Source organism: Vigna unguiculata, chromosome 8, assembly GCF_037176805.1.
Source record: "Vigna unguiculata cultivar grain cowpea cultivar isolate G323 ecotype 2 chromosome 8, ASM3717680v1, whole genome shotgun sequence".
In the NCBI taxonomy this organism is placed as follows: Eukaryota; Viridiplantae; Streptophyta; class Magnoliopsida; order Fabales; family Fabaceae; genus Vigna; species Vigna unguiculata.
In genome coordinates this window covers 35,012,629-35,026,676 of record NC_140799.1, presented here as the reverse complement: position 1 = coordinate 35,026,676, position 14,048 = coordinate 35,012,629, and the positions used below count along the sequence as shown (strand labels likewise).

The following is a 14,048-nucleotide window of genomic DNA, read 5'->3' as shown; positions in this document are numbered from 1 at the left end:
ACTTGCATCAACACCTCTTAATTTTTCTAATTCAGTGTTTTTTCTCTGCATATTTTTAAGTTATTCAAATAAAATAATTGTCTTTAAAGTGACTAATGCTAAGTCAGTGGCCCCACTAGTCTCATGTCCCTGCGTATGGATAATATGAAAACATTGATACCATATAATTACTTTGTGGTATATATAAGTGTTTGATTTTTCCCTCTTCGAATAGGTTTTGAGTGTGATTCTCCAAATATTTATCAATTCATATCATCATAGCTACTTAGCAATTCTATGTAAGAACCACAGAAGTCAAGAACTTGAAAAGACACGTGATTAGTACTTCAAAAATACCTTCAATGCAACATCATAAACCAATCAGTCACTGTTATAAAATTGATTAATTACAACACTTCCCATGAAAACACTTAACTATTAGAAATTGGAATTCCTGCTTGATTATCTATAAATTCTTCAATATCAAGTTGTATTTTCTAGAGAAGTTTAACAAGAACGTAATTATCTATAAACACTACCAGTATTTCAGCCATTACAAAACGTAAAAATGATAAACTGATGTGTGTAGAACATGAATGTATAACTTACAAACCAGTTCACTATCAATTAACCTTAAAATAGGTAGTATAGAAAAACATCAACAAATAAGACTGTGATGTACAATACATATGTGGTGGTTTCATTGTTGAAGATAGGTGATATATTTTTGAAGTTTTATCTAGGCCTAATGGTGGGTATCTTTCCACTGATAAGGTCACTACCAGACACATCTTCTGAAACAAAAGGAGTCCTGCTAGTCGATGATGATGATGATGAAGGTTGTGAACTGAATTTTCTTCCTGAACCATTTGTCCCATATTCTGCTTCCACAGCCTTTGTCTCGGGTAACATTGAACACATGTTTTCTAGCTCTCTGGCCACTTCTGCCATTTTAGGTCGCTCATCTGCTGTATCTTTGCAACACTTTAAGGCCAACTTCAAAAAATTCTCCATGTATTCTGAAGGATAAGCTGCCCACCAATACTATTTCTCTCAATAACTATCTCTTCAAACATGGGAAGTCGGCTGGACCAAAACCTTTGATTAATCTTTGACCAAACATAAAGCAGACATATACGTTTTGTTTCATTTAGAATATGTCTGAAAAATATAGAAATATAATGTTGAAGGGAAAGCAAACCATACCTGTCTAATAATGTTTTCTCCATGAAAGATTGGTGGCCTCCCGGTCACAAGTTCTAGAAATACAACACCAAGACTGTAAACATCGCTCTTCTCAGTGAATTTGCGAGTTGAGAAGTAATCTGGATCAACATAACCCTACATGATTAAAACAGTGAACAAAAAACGCAGAGATTAAATTGCTTCAACACAAACTCAACCTAACTGTCATATAAAAATATTTGTAATTGTTTAGTTGCTTCTTCTACTTTTTATTCAGAAATCCGAAAGTCAATTTTATTTTGTAATTCTCTCAAGAAGTATGGAGCATATTATGAACTACTAATATGTACGTGACTTAATCTATGTATTAGTAGATTGGTGATAAACCAAATGATAATGAAAACCACTAAGAGCTGTTCAAAACCACCAGAAAGTGATAGTGTTGTTGCATGGGATTTAATGAAGATATGATGGGTGTAAAATGTGCAGAAAAACTAGGGAATGAAATTCGAAAATTTTGATACCTTGGTGGTAAAAAGTGAAATTAAACCAAAAGAATAATAAACTAGTCTTTCATATTTGTTCATGTTACAGCTAAGGACGATTAGAGGTAACACACAATCTTCTAAGAGAACAAACAGAGAGATATTTATGGAATCTGGGGTATGCATTGAAAGTATTGAACAAGTATTGAACACATGGAGGTAAAAAATTGTTTCTTTGTAGTAGAAAGACACATATATCTAAATTTTTGAGAGTTATATGAAGAAGATTGGAGGGAATATAGCAAATTACGTCATTATCAGAGGTATGAGAATAGAATGAAACTGATCCTAGTGACTACAAAAGGTTAAGGATCATGTGTATTAATGCATTGTTCAACGTTTCTTTTCAAATAATGTAGGATGGTGTTTCGTTCTTTCTAATTTTATCCTGAATATGAACACGCTCAATTTCAGAGAAAAACAAAACCCATTGATGAAAACCTTACCGGGGTCCCCTTTATCACAGTAGATACGTGAGAGTCCGAAGTCAGAAACTTTTGCAGTGAACTTGGAGTCCAATAATATATTGGTGGCCTTCACATCTCGGTGGAATATTGGAGGATCTACTTCTGTGTGCAGATACAGAAGACCTTTGGCTGACCCTAGAGCAATCTTCAACCTCATGGAGAAAGTAAGAGGTTTTTCTGAATAAGCTGTCATAAAACATCAAGTGCATAGTTCTGAGAGACAGAAAGAAAGATGTGCTTTTTCTATAAATGAATGACTAGAAGTCTCTTTGTGCTAAAAGATGAAAATAGGAAAAGCAAGGAAAACTTGTACAGGTAAAACAACACTTGTTTTATGACAGAGTCAACAATAAAATGTAATTGACATTATATTAAGTTATCAGATAATGTAAGAGATTATACATAAAGGTAGAGGATTTACCAGAAAGATGATCCTTTAGTGTTCCATTTGGCATGTATTCATCAACCAAAATCTACAAGTCCAAAGTCATAAATCAGATGGAGAAATAAACCATTATCAGAATTAACTTAATATTCAAAGGATAGTTATTCCATGCATTTACAGTCTTTTTATAATGAAATATTTTCAGAAAGCTGTAATCCATATCCTTGTGCAACCAACACGAGACAACAAGGTAATTGAAGTTATGGAAATTAGAACTTTAAAAATTAAATCAAGAATCAAAAGTGACTAAAACTTTTATTATGACAAGTTCTGTTAAGTTTACATTTCTGAACTTTAAACTATAATAGGTTACCTGTTCACCCTCTTCATCACAGTATCCAATCAGAGACACAAGGTTACGGTGATGTAGCCTTGATAGCAATTCTATTTCTGTGAGAAACTACTTCTCACCTTGCAGGGAACCCTCCTGTGCACGTTTTATGGCAACAACAGTGCCATCAGGAAGAAGACCTTTAAAAACCCTCCCATACCCCCCTTGTCCAATTTGAGCAGAGTCACTAAACTTGTTTGTGGCGCTTGCCATTTCTTCGTAATAAAATGATCTTATACCTTCAAATTTTTTTGAGATCCTAGTTGCTGTGAAACAAATAGAAGTCTATGTTTAATACGTATCTTGATCACCTCATTCATGACAAGTTAACAACAAAGTAGAGATGGTTAACATTTGTAAATTCATAGTAACAGTTTTCATCCCAAACTCTAGGTAGCTTCTACACTGCTAATTGTGTCAGAGAAAGAACACTGAAGACAAGCCAAAGAGAGGAAACAATCATAGGCTAGGTTATTCATTTTAAGGTACTCACCTTTTGTCCGTTTGGAAGGCGTACGATGATATCTCAAGCGTTTTCTCAATATGAGAATCGTAATAATTGCAGAAAAAGTAACCCCAAAGGCAATTGCACCTAAGACTATTCCAGCTAGTGCACCTTTGCTGATCCCTGAACTCGGAGAGCTAAGAATCACTGTTACATATAAGAAGTATGAGAACAACCGTAAAATAGTTATAAATATGACTTGTTCATAATTTTCTGTGAATTACCATCTTTGTAAGGATCAGGAGAATGAAGTCTATAAGCTCAGAAGGTCCGAACAAGTCATCGATTTGAAGATCAAAGCCTAAGAGCGAGTTTCTGAGCCGAAGAACCTCACTTTTATTGAAAACATGAGAGCTGTTACTATCAACGTACATAGGAAAAATCTTCAAGTTCATTTCCAAACGAGGACCTTCTTCCCAATAAGATTGGTTAATATAGAGCTGATTAATATCTATTTTAAGACCGCTTGACAGCATTCTCTGAAATCTATCCATGTACGTGCGAAAATCAGAAAATCCTGGAATTTTTAATCGATAATTAACAATCAACGCAGAAACAGTTCACATTGTATTCATAGGAAGGAGGGCATCCTTCGACGGACAGCTAACACTGAAGTTACCATTGATGCTACTGTCACTTTTGGATCCACACACCTGAACTAAGGTGTTATTATTTGGGCACATAGGATTTCCCTCAAGCCTGAAAAACATTTACTTTCAAAGTACAGTCATTGAATCGCAATTCAAATTTTTTGAATTGCCAAAATTCAAATTTGAATTTCGAATCATGTGAACCTAGCAACAAGGTATACCAATAATAATGTGATACGTAACGGAATTTGTGTCAAATGCAATGCTCTGTAAGTTTTGACCTTTATCATAAGAATACTAATTACATTATTAATTTTAATTTTAATTTGCATAGAAAACTCAACAATTTTCATGTCTCCACTACCATAATGACATTAGTGTAACTGAAAAATAGTAAATCTAGAAGCATACCAGAGGGTGACATTTGGAGGAAGATTTGTACTGCCTGATATGCTTGTAAGTTGATTATTTTGCATGTCCCTGAAATATGAGAAGAACATCAAAATGAAAAGGAAAAAGGACACACATAAACATGCTTCTAAGTACAGGTATAACAGGAAAGTTGCCCAATTATTATTTCATGTCTTACAAGCTTAGCATTTCTGATCCATTTAAAATCCTTTCCTGCCAAATGGTAGAAGGAACACTTCCGTTCAATGAATTGTTTGCAATTGACCTGTCAGAGAAAGACACGTGTTCATTAATCATTGATTTTACAACAATTTTTACATAATTAGAAATCAAAAACATATATTAACTAATTTGGAATACATCAAAATATGTTGTGAAGTAAGGTGATATATATAAACTCAAACAGTTTACAACGTTTGGTTATGCCATTCAAGGCTGTTTGTTGTAGAAGAAAGGATGAGGATCAAAAAGAAGAAGACAACTTACAGCTTTTGAGACGTGAAAGACTAGAAAAGTAGGATGGAATAGTTCCAATAAGATTATTGTTTGACAAATCACTGCTGACAACTTCAAAGGTCAAACAGTAAAATAATATGAAATCATTATAATCATATTTTGAAGATTGTCACACCAAATGGTGAACGGAGGAATATCCATATTTTGAAGATTTGTAAGTTATTTAAGCAATAGAGGTTCTTACATGGTTGTGATATTGTCTGAAAGCTTATTAGTTGGAATTGATTCATTCAACTGATTCAAACTGAGGTCACTGGAATATACACAAACAACAATTAGTAGAAACCGTTAGAGTCTTAGATGTACTGTCTTTTGAACAAGTACATCATTATGTCAGGTACATACACTTCTCTTTAGAATCCTAAAAATCAATGTATAAACTGAGTTTAATGCAAATGATAAAACTTACACATAAGTAAGTTGTGGTATCGTGCTCAAATCAGGAATTGGTCCTTGCAAGTTGCAGTTCCTAAGACTCCTGATAAAACCAAGTAACCAATAACAACATATAATCAACCTTACACTTTGTACATTTCTGACAACAAATTTTATTAAGTGATGCAAGCGGAAAACATAATGGTTTCATAATGTTGTGTTCAATTTGGATTCAGATAAATGCAATAGTAGAGTAGCAGAGCATCACTGTGAGTGATATTGTTAGAAAACAAAAAACAGAGTTTAGAGAAAAAAATTCAGAACAATGGAGACAAGTCTCTCCTCCAATTAAGGGTTTTCCCTTCACAAAGCATTTCTCCTTTTACTCGGAGACTATCAAATTTCGTAGAATGAATCCCTGGAACATAATCTCCTCCCATTTATAACCAGGATCAAATTTCACAGAAGGATTTCCCCTTCTAACTGAGGGACTGATTGACTGTATATCCTAACATTCACTCTCATATACCCTAACATTTTCATATTGAATGTGTCAAGACGAAGAAAACAAGATAAAAAATATCATATTTGGTAGTTGATTAAAAAAACTACATGTATGTGTATGACATTCCTTTTCGTATTCAGTATTCAACCAGTTAATCGACTTTCTAACTATCATTTTTCCACTAAACAATATCCATAATTTTAAAAAAAAATGTTGGACCTTTATACTTAAATTCATTGCAAATGTTTAACTGAAATTCCTTTGTGTACATGAGATCACAAAGATTCCCAGCTCCTTAGGTCCTTTGCAGTGTTAACATACTTAACAAGGATAAAAAATGAACTTACAGTTTTATCAATGTTGACATGTTTGCATATGAACCTGGGATGCTATTTCCACCAAAGTTGTTGTTATCAAGTTGACTGCAAGAACAAGAAGATCTGTGAAATACTTTAAATATATGGAATACTTATTAATTCAGTTCATACGGTAAACGCAACAAAAATTAAAAGAATCTAAAACTTTTATAATGACATTAATGGCAACTTTCTAGTATTAAATCTATCGCTATGGTACAAATCATGCTATATGCCACCTTCATCAAAACCTAAATAAGTCCTTGAAATTTTCAATTGTTTCATCTAAGAGCCTAAGAGCTTACTATATGTTAAGATTATCAAGTTACACAATTTTTAACTAATAGAATTGACAAATGAACTTTCAAGGGCTTATTAGAATTTCTTTAGTCGTAGGGACTAATGTGACAGCACTATGCACGTTCAAGGACTGAAATATGGTTCATTCCACATACGAGATCATTTGGTAAGAATTGCATATTGTTGCTCTAAGTAAAACAATTCTCCTTACCACTTCACGAAAATGACCAATGGCTAAATTGTTTATGGATGGCAAGGAATAGCATAACATAAATTTTCCCTTTGCACATAGGAGTGAAATCAACAGAGATTCAAACCAACGGGAAACAAACTGAAATGTGATCAACTTTACGAAGAACATGTTTCTTGTTCATCCAAAACAAAACGAAACCAGATGAGCTTAAAGACATGCATACACCGTCTAACAGATAATAAATCATACAGAATCTTCAGGCTTGTAAAGTGAATATCATTGTAAAGGACCTTACAAATGTTGAGTGGTGTTCAGTTTTGCAAATGATAAAGGTATAGGTCCTGTGATATTGTTCTGATCTATTTGCAATCGATTCAGTTTTGGCAGAAAGCCAAGCTCTTCTGGTAACTCACCTGTTAATTGATTTCCATCATCCCAGTTGCTCAAATTTCCATTAATATCAATCAAACTTCCCCTTATCAGTCTTAATGCGTCAACTGCAACATAGTTCAAATGAAATCATATATTTTCAATGGAAACCTGTGAAAACACATTACACATTGTTCACTCCTACATATTAAACATCATCAGAAAATTACTCTACTCTTAAAAAATTACACCTGTCTTTCTTAGCATTTCTTGTTTTAAATTCTAATTTTAAATAATTTTGAATTAATTTCAGAAGTAAAAATCTACTTGGGGAAAGTCTTATCGTACTTACTCTTTATTAAACTTGTATGCAGGGGTGAAAGTTTTAGTCCATCTAAAGTGGTAACATTAATATTCTTTCAAGTTCAAAATAAAAGAATGATGAAATCACAGTATCTAAGTAAATTTCATTTTTAAAATATTTTTGTTAATTTAATCTTTCAACTAATGTATATTGTTTCAATTTTATATTACTTTCTAAATGGTTTTACTAATTTTAGTTCTTTTAATCTCTCTCAATTTTTTTTACAAAAGATAAAGTTAAGTTAGACTCTCAAAAAGCATACTATTTGCGATAAATAATTCATAATTAAGAGTATTTTCGTAAAAAGAAAAAATCATTAATGTAAGAGATATTATAGTTTGGCTTTTAATAAAAAATCAAATCAAACCTCTAATTACATTTTTATTTCACTTAATTAAAATTTGATAAAATTCATAAAAGAATGTTATTAAAAATCATAAAAGAATGTTGTTAAAAAAATAAAATAATTTTATTGAAAGAATTTGTTGCTATGAATAGTTGAAGCAAAGAAAAAAAGAAAAACAATGACTTAAATATTTTTACCGTCCCTATTTTTGTCACGTTTGTTTATTCAATTTGATCATCATTTAGTTTTAATATTAAATTAGTTCTAATTTTTATTAATTTAGTCATTTTTCTTACCATGTTCAAATATTTAAAGTCGATAAATATAAGAAAACTATTAAATAATGACAAATTTTATGACAAAAAATATGTTTAGAGATCAATTTAGTAACCAATTTTCTAATTAGAAACTAATGTAGAAGTCAATTATATTGGTAGTCAAAATCTTGGTATGTACATACCAGATTATAATAAAAACTATTTTAATTTCTAATTTAGAAACCAGTTATAATTTGTTGAAAATATAAATTGGTCACTACAGTGACCAATTACTTTTTGTTACTGGAATTGGTCATTAATTAAGATTTTCCTGTAGTATGTGCATATCACGGGTCAGTTCGTCGTTTTTCTTATTTTTATTTTTAATTTTTTAAACTTTTTTAAATTTTTTTAATTTAAAAAAAAAATTACGTGTCAAATCAACATGGTGTCACATGTCAATATCATTCTCACGTGCTAGTTCGTGGTTGTTTCAATTTAATCCCTATATTCATTATCTTTGATCAGTTTAGTCCCAATTTTTATTAAAATGTAACAATTTTATCCTTTTCGAATTAAATTCAAATTTAATTTTTATATAAATGTTATACTAATATTTTTATTAAAATTGACATTTTTTATTAACTATTTCTAAAATTCAATTATAAATAATTACAATTAGTTATAAATTAAATAATTATATTTAATTATATTCAATTATTAAATAGAATATAATTATTAGTGAAACATAAATTTGATATTTCTAAAATATTTCTAATATTTTTAGATGTCAAGTAAATTATAAATTTAAAATTTCTAAAATATTTTTAATATTTTTAAATATTAAGTAAAACATAAATTTAATATCTCTAAAATATTTATAATATTTTTAAATGTTAATTTTATAAATTTTAGTATATTTAAAGTATAATTATTAGAAGAAAATATTTATAATTGTATTATAATAATATTATAATAATTATATTTTATTTAATAATTTAATTTTAAAATATTAAATTTATATTTAAATTTAATAATTTATAATTAAATTTTAAAAATAATTAATAAAAATATTAATATTTTATAAAATTTATATAAAAATTAAATTAGATTTTAATTTAGAATGGACAAAATTGTTCTATTTTAACAAAAATTAAACCAAATTAAACAAAATAAAAATATCAAGCTAAATCGAACTAAAAGAGATTATAATTCTTTTGGCATATTTCAGTTCCAGAAAAGCTAATGAATCATTAAAGAGATGCTACTATAGAATACAAACTTTGAAAAACAGAAAAAATAAAAAGGTATACCTTCGGTGAGATCAGTGAGTGATGAAAGCAGTAGCAAAAAGAAAATAGCAGTAGAAAGACAAGAACAGCAGAACAAAACCCTTTGAGAGATACATCCCAACGCTTATAACTCAGAACAGTGTTTTTCTTGCCCTGCTATCAACAAAACCAGTTAGAGACATTCATCAATTTTTTTTCTTCTAATTCTTTTGTTTAAAAGCTCAGCAACTATATATCAAACTAAACTAGAATTTATATGAATACCCTTTTAAAAAAATTACCCCATATAGAGTTAATATTTTTAGAGACTGAGCATAATATATTTATCTCTTACATTAATATACATTCTCGTTAGAAAATGTTCATTTTAAACGAAGTAACCTACTTCAAGTTGGCGAATATTTATTTTAAATAATATATCCAATTATCCACTTGATAATTATTATATTTAAGATTGAGACAAATCTATATTAAATATATATTCTATGTTTGACTATATCCATGAAGTTATTAACTAGCTTCAAACTTGATTTAGTTTAAACTAGAAAAATCCAATCCAACATTTTAAATGAACAAGAGGTATTGTGGAAAATTAGCTCTCATAGCTCAAGAATAAAGTCTTTTCTTAATGAAATCACTTACAACTACAATGTTTTTAACCAATTGAGTATTTGGTAATTATTTTATTTGATGTCCCAAGAAATACGTATGAATATTTTTAGCACAATGGGTGATGTTATAAAGAGGAACTAGTTCAGAAGTTTGCATCACTAGCCTCACCTAATTTATGAAAAAAAAAAATATTTTTGAAAGCATTGCATGCAAGGTAACGCTTTTATAATTTAGAAGAAGTTTCATACACTCCTAAGGCAAACCTGATCTTCATTAATGCAGAAAAGAGTTTTAGTAGCGATTATTTTAAATCTTCAGCTTCGGTTACTGAACTGAAGCATATTCATATAAGGTATAAAAAGGTGCCCTTTTGATTTTGGTTAAATTTTATAAAAATATATTTTATTTGTATAATTCTTTTTCTTCAATATTATAACTCAAATATCCTTTTAAAAAATGTAAATAAAGGAATATGTTCTCTAATAAGATAAGATGTTATCATATTTATATTATATTCACCAAGTAGTTAATGTAATAATGATGAAAAGATAATTATATAAATGTATGTAGTGCTTTGACTTATTTTTAACTTATAGCTAATATTTCATTAATTTGTACTCTAGGGATTCTTAAATTGTGATTAGGTGCCAATTAGGTGCACTACCAATTACTAGCACTACCAACTAGGTGCACATTACAACTACCGAATAAATGCCACCATGTTGTGTAACTACAACAATTCCAAAAATGCCAAAACATGAGTTGGTTTTACAGACCCGAGGTATATAAGTCGATTTAAAATGCCAAAAATGCATTAGTGCTTGATCAGGCTAGGACCCATATGAGCCTAGCCCACCTCAGGAAAAACATAAGTCATCCTTGACTTAGATGAATGTTGACCTACCCCAACTCGACTTGAGGTGGGATCGAGCCTAGGCCTAAACCAACTTGACTCGCTTTGGGCAACTCAACTTGTTTTGGTTCACTTAACTCTACTTGACCTAGGTAGACTCAGATAAACTCAACTTGACTTGGTCTTGATTGGGGTTAAGACTGCCTTGGTCTTGATCAATTTAGGATTAACTTGGTATAGCTCAACTCGATTGAATGTGGACCTTCCCACTATATTGAATGTGGACTTTCCTTTACTTAAATTGATTCGAGCTTTGGTCGAGTCAACTCATCTCAACCTTTGTCTAAGACAACTCGACTAAATTTAATTGGCTAAAATACCTTTTTGATCCCAATTTTCGTCAAGTTTTGTCAAATAAGTCCTAATTTTGTTTTTGTGTTCAAATAGGTACCAATTTTCGTCAATTTTGTTCAATTGGGTCTTTTTATCTAACACCGTTTAAATCATTAACGGTCATGAACAATGACTGCCGTGTGGTTTTTTTATTTATTTTAGTTTTTTTTTATTTTTTTAATTGTCCACGTGTCAACTCAATAGCGTGCCACGTATCAAAGTCAATGTTCTATATTCAATTTGGTCCCTATATTTGTTATTTTTATTCACTTTAGTCCCAATTTTTGTTAACATGATTCAATTTGGTCCATCTCCAAATTGAAACCAAATTTAATTTTTATATTAAAATTTACATTTTTTATTAAATATTTTTATATAATATATTAAAATTCACATCATTATAACTTTTATATAGAAATTAAATTTGTTCACATCTTCGATAGGGACCAAATTGGTCAATTTTAAATAAAATTGGGACTAAATTGAACAAAAATAAAAAATATAGGGACCAAATTGAATATAGAACATTGACTTTGACACATGACATGTTGTTGGGTTGACACATTAACAATTAAAAAGAATTAAAAAAAAAACCACGAAGTGACACACATGGCAGTCACTGTTCATGGCCATTAATGATTTTAACATTGTTAGTAAAAAAAGAACCCAATTGAACAAAATTGATGAGAATTAAGACCTATTTGAGCTAAAAAACAAAAGACTTATTTAACAAAACTTGACGAAAATTGAAACCAAAAAGGTATTTTAACCAATTTAATTCGTCCAAGCCGACTTGGCTTGATTCGATTGAGTCTAAGTTATCTGACCTTAGACTTAACAAACTCAGTTCGACTTGAAATGACTTATTTAGGCCAGACCTTGTCTTTATTATGGAAACAAAGATCAACCTTATAGTTAAGATCTATAATGTACTAATACTTCAACTTGGATCACGTATCCCTGTCTGACACGTGTTTGTGTCTGATACTTTAGGATACTTTATCGATACTTAGTGAAGTAGTGAAATATCTAATTTATAAAGTCATAGTACAATACAAGAAAATCTTTGAATAATGACACATTTTAGTGAAATAAAATAATTAATCATTATATAGTGACCATTTTATGTACCAATTTAAAAACTATAAATTATTTGCAACTAAAATAGTTCAAAAAAATTATAATTGGTGTCTAAATTGATAATTAAAATAGTTTTTATTATGAATTGATTTCTAAATTGGTCTTTAACATTAGCTATCAAGATTTTGACTATTAAAATAATTAATCTCTAATTAGAAAATTGGTCTCTAACATATTTTTTGTAACTAAAATTGGTCATTATTTGAAACTTTCTTATTGTGGTATTTTTACAATGACAATGATTTTTATTTTTTTATGTTGACAACTTTAGTACATATGATAATGTTAATTTTTACCATTATCCAAGCTATATTTCATTAGCAAAATCATCTCTTCCAAAGCTTTTAACCTACTTAATCCTCAATTTTACCTTACTTTTGTAAATAAATACATTTTGGGTTATATTTATCTAAATATACCACTAATCCCCATTTTTTGTGTCCTTTTTGTAGATGAGAAGCTTTGTTCCAAAAATCTAGACTAATGAGTGACCCGGAATAGCAAGGAGAAGAAGAAAAATGTCAATAGGAAGAGCGCCTGGCGACACGAAGCAAGCGTCTGGCGACACGAAGCAAGCGCCAGGCGAAACAAACCGCCAGTCAAGCGCCAGCCAGGCGCCCCTGTTACGAACCGCCTGGCGGTAACTGGACACCGCCCGGCGGTAGCTGTTAGTTTTGCCCCCTGTTTGCTCAATAGCGCCTGGCGGTGAGACCCTTCCGTCAAGCGCCAGTGTTCGCTGATGTGGCAAGTTGGCTCTTTTTCTTCTGTTTTCGCGAGGGGAAACGGATCTTTGGCATTTTCGAGGCACGAAGAACGTATTTTGAGAGCTTGGAGGAGTGCTAGGGCTTGTGGGAACAACTCCATCTTCCTCTTTGTATCTCTTTCTCTTCCATCTCTTTCATTTGCAAGTTTGAGCTATCCATGACAATGGAGAGCTAAACCCATTTTTGTTGGGGTTAGATGTAGCCACGAAACTCTTATGTAAATGCAAATGTTTTGATTATATATATGACTCTTTCATTAATTGCTAGTCTTCTTATTTCTTCACTTAATGCTTGTATTGATTTAGCCATCTATTGCATGATTTTTGGTTCATTGGGTGTGGAAATATCTTTTGAAACCTATATTTGAAATAAGAAAACTCAATGGAGCTTGTACCTAGGAATGGGGCTTGACCCATTGGTTGTCTTAAACCTTAGTGCATAAAGCAAAATTTGCTTATTAAGAGTTCAAGGAATTGACTTTTAATAGGGAAATTTAGGCTCAATTCATTAAGGAATTAGGGTTTGAGTAAAATTGTGGGTTGACATTAGCATATTAATGAAGAGGATGTTAAATTGTAGTTGCATGAGAGCATAGTTGGTGAATTCTTACCCCGACAATATCAACTCATTTCATTTCTAATCTTTTTCATTCACTAAGTGCCTTTAACTTCCAAAGTTCAATTTTAATTATTTATGCAAAATTTAATTTCATACAAAGAACCAAATTATGAATTTATTCATTAGTTTAAATTAGTCACTAATTACGCAAATATTTAGTATACACGAGTCTCTTGGGAAACGATATCCCGGTCTTACCGGTTACTACTTGCGCGACTTGGTACACTTGCCAAAGTCTTAACAACATATAGTTTTAATTTGGATTTACACAATAACAATCATACATTTATTATGTTTTTAAGAATTATTGTACATTTTTCAATATTCATATATCGTG

At 30.6% G+C, this 14,048-nt stretch overlaps 1 pseudogene; it reads right to left on the bottom strand.

The window, feature by feature from the left end:
- Positions 1–534: 534 nt before the first annotated feature.
- LOC114195098 (putative LRR receptor-like serine/threonine-protein kinase At1g06840) overlaps positions 535–14,048 on the bottom strand; it is a 32,153-nt pseudogene continuing 18,639 nt past the window's right edge.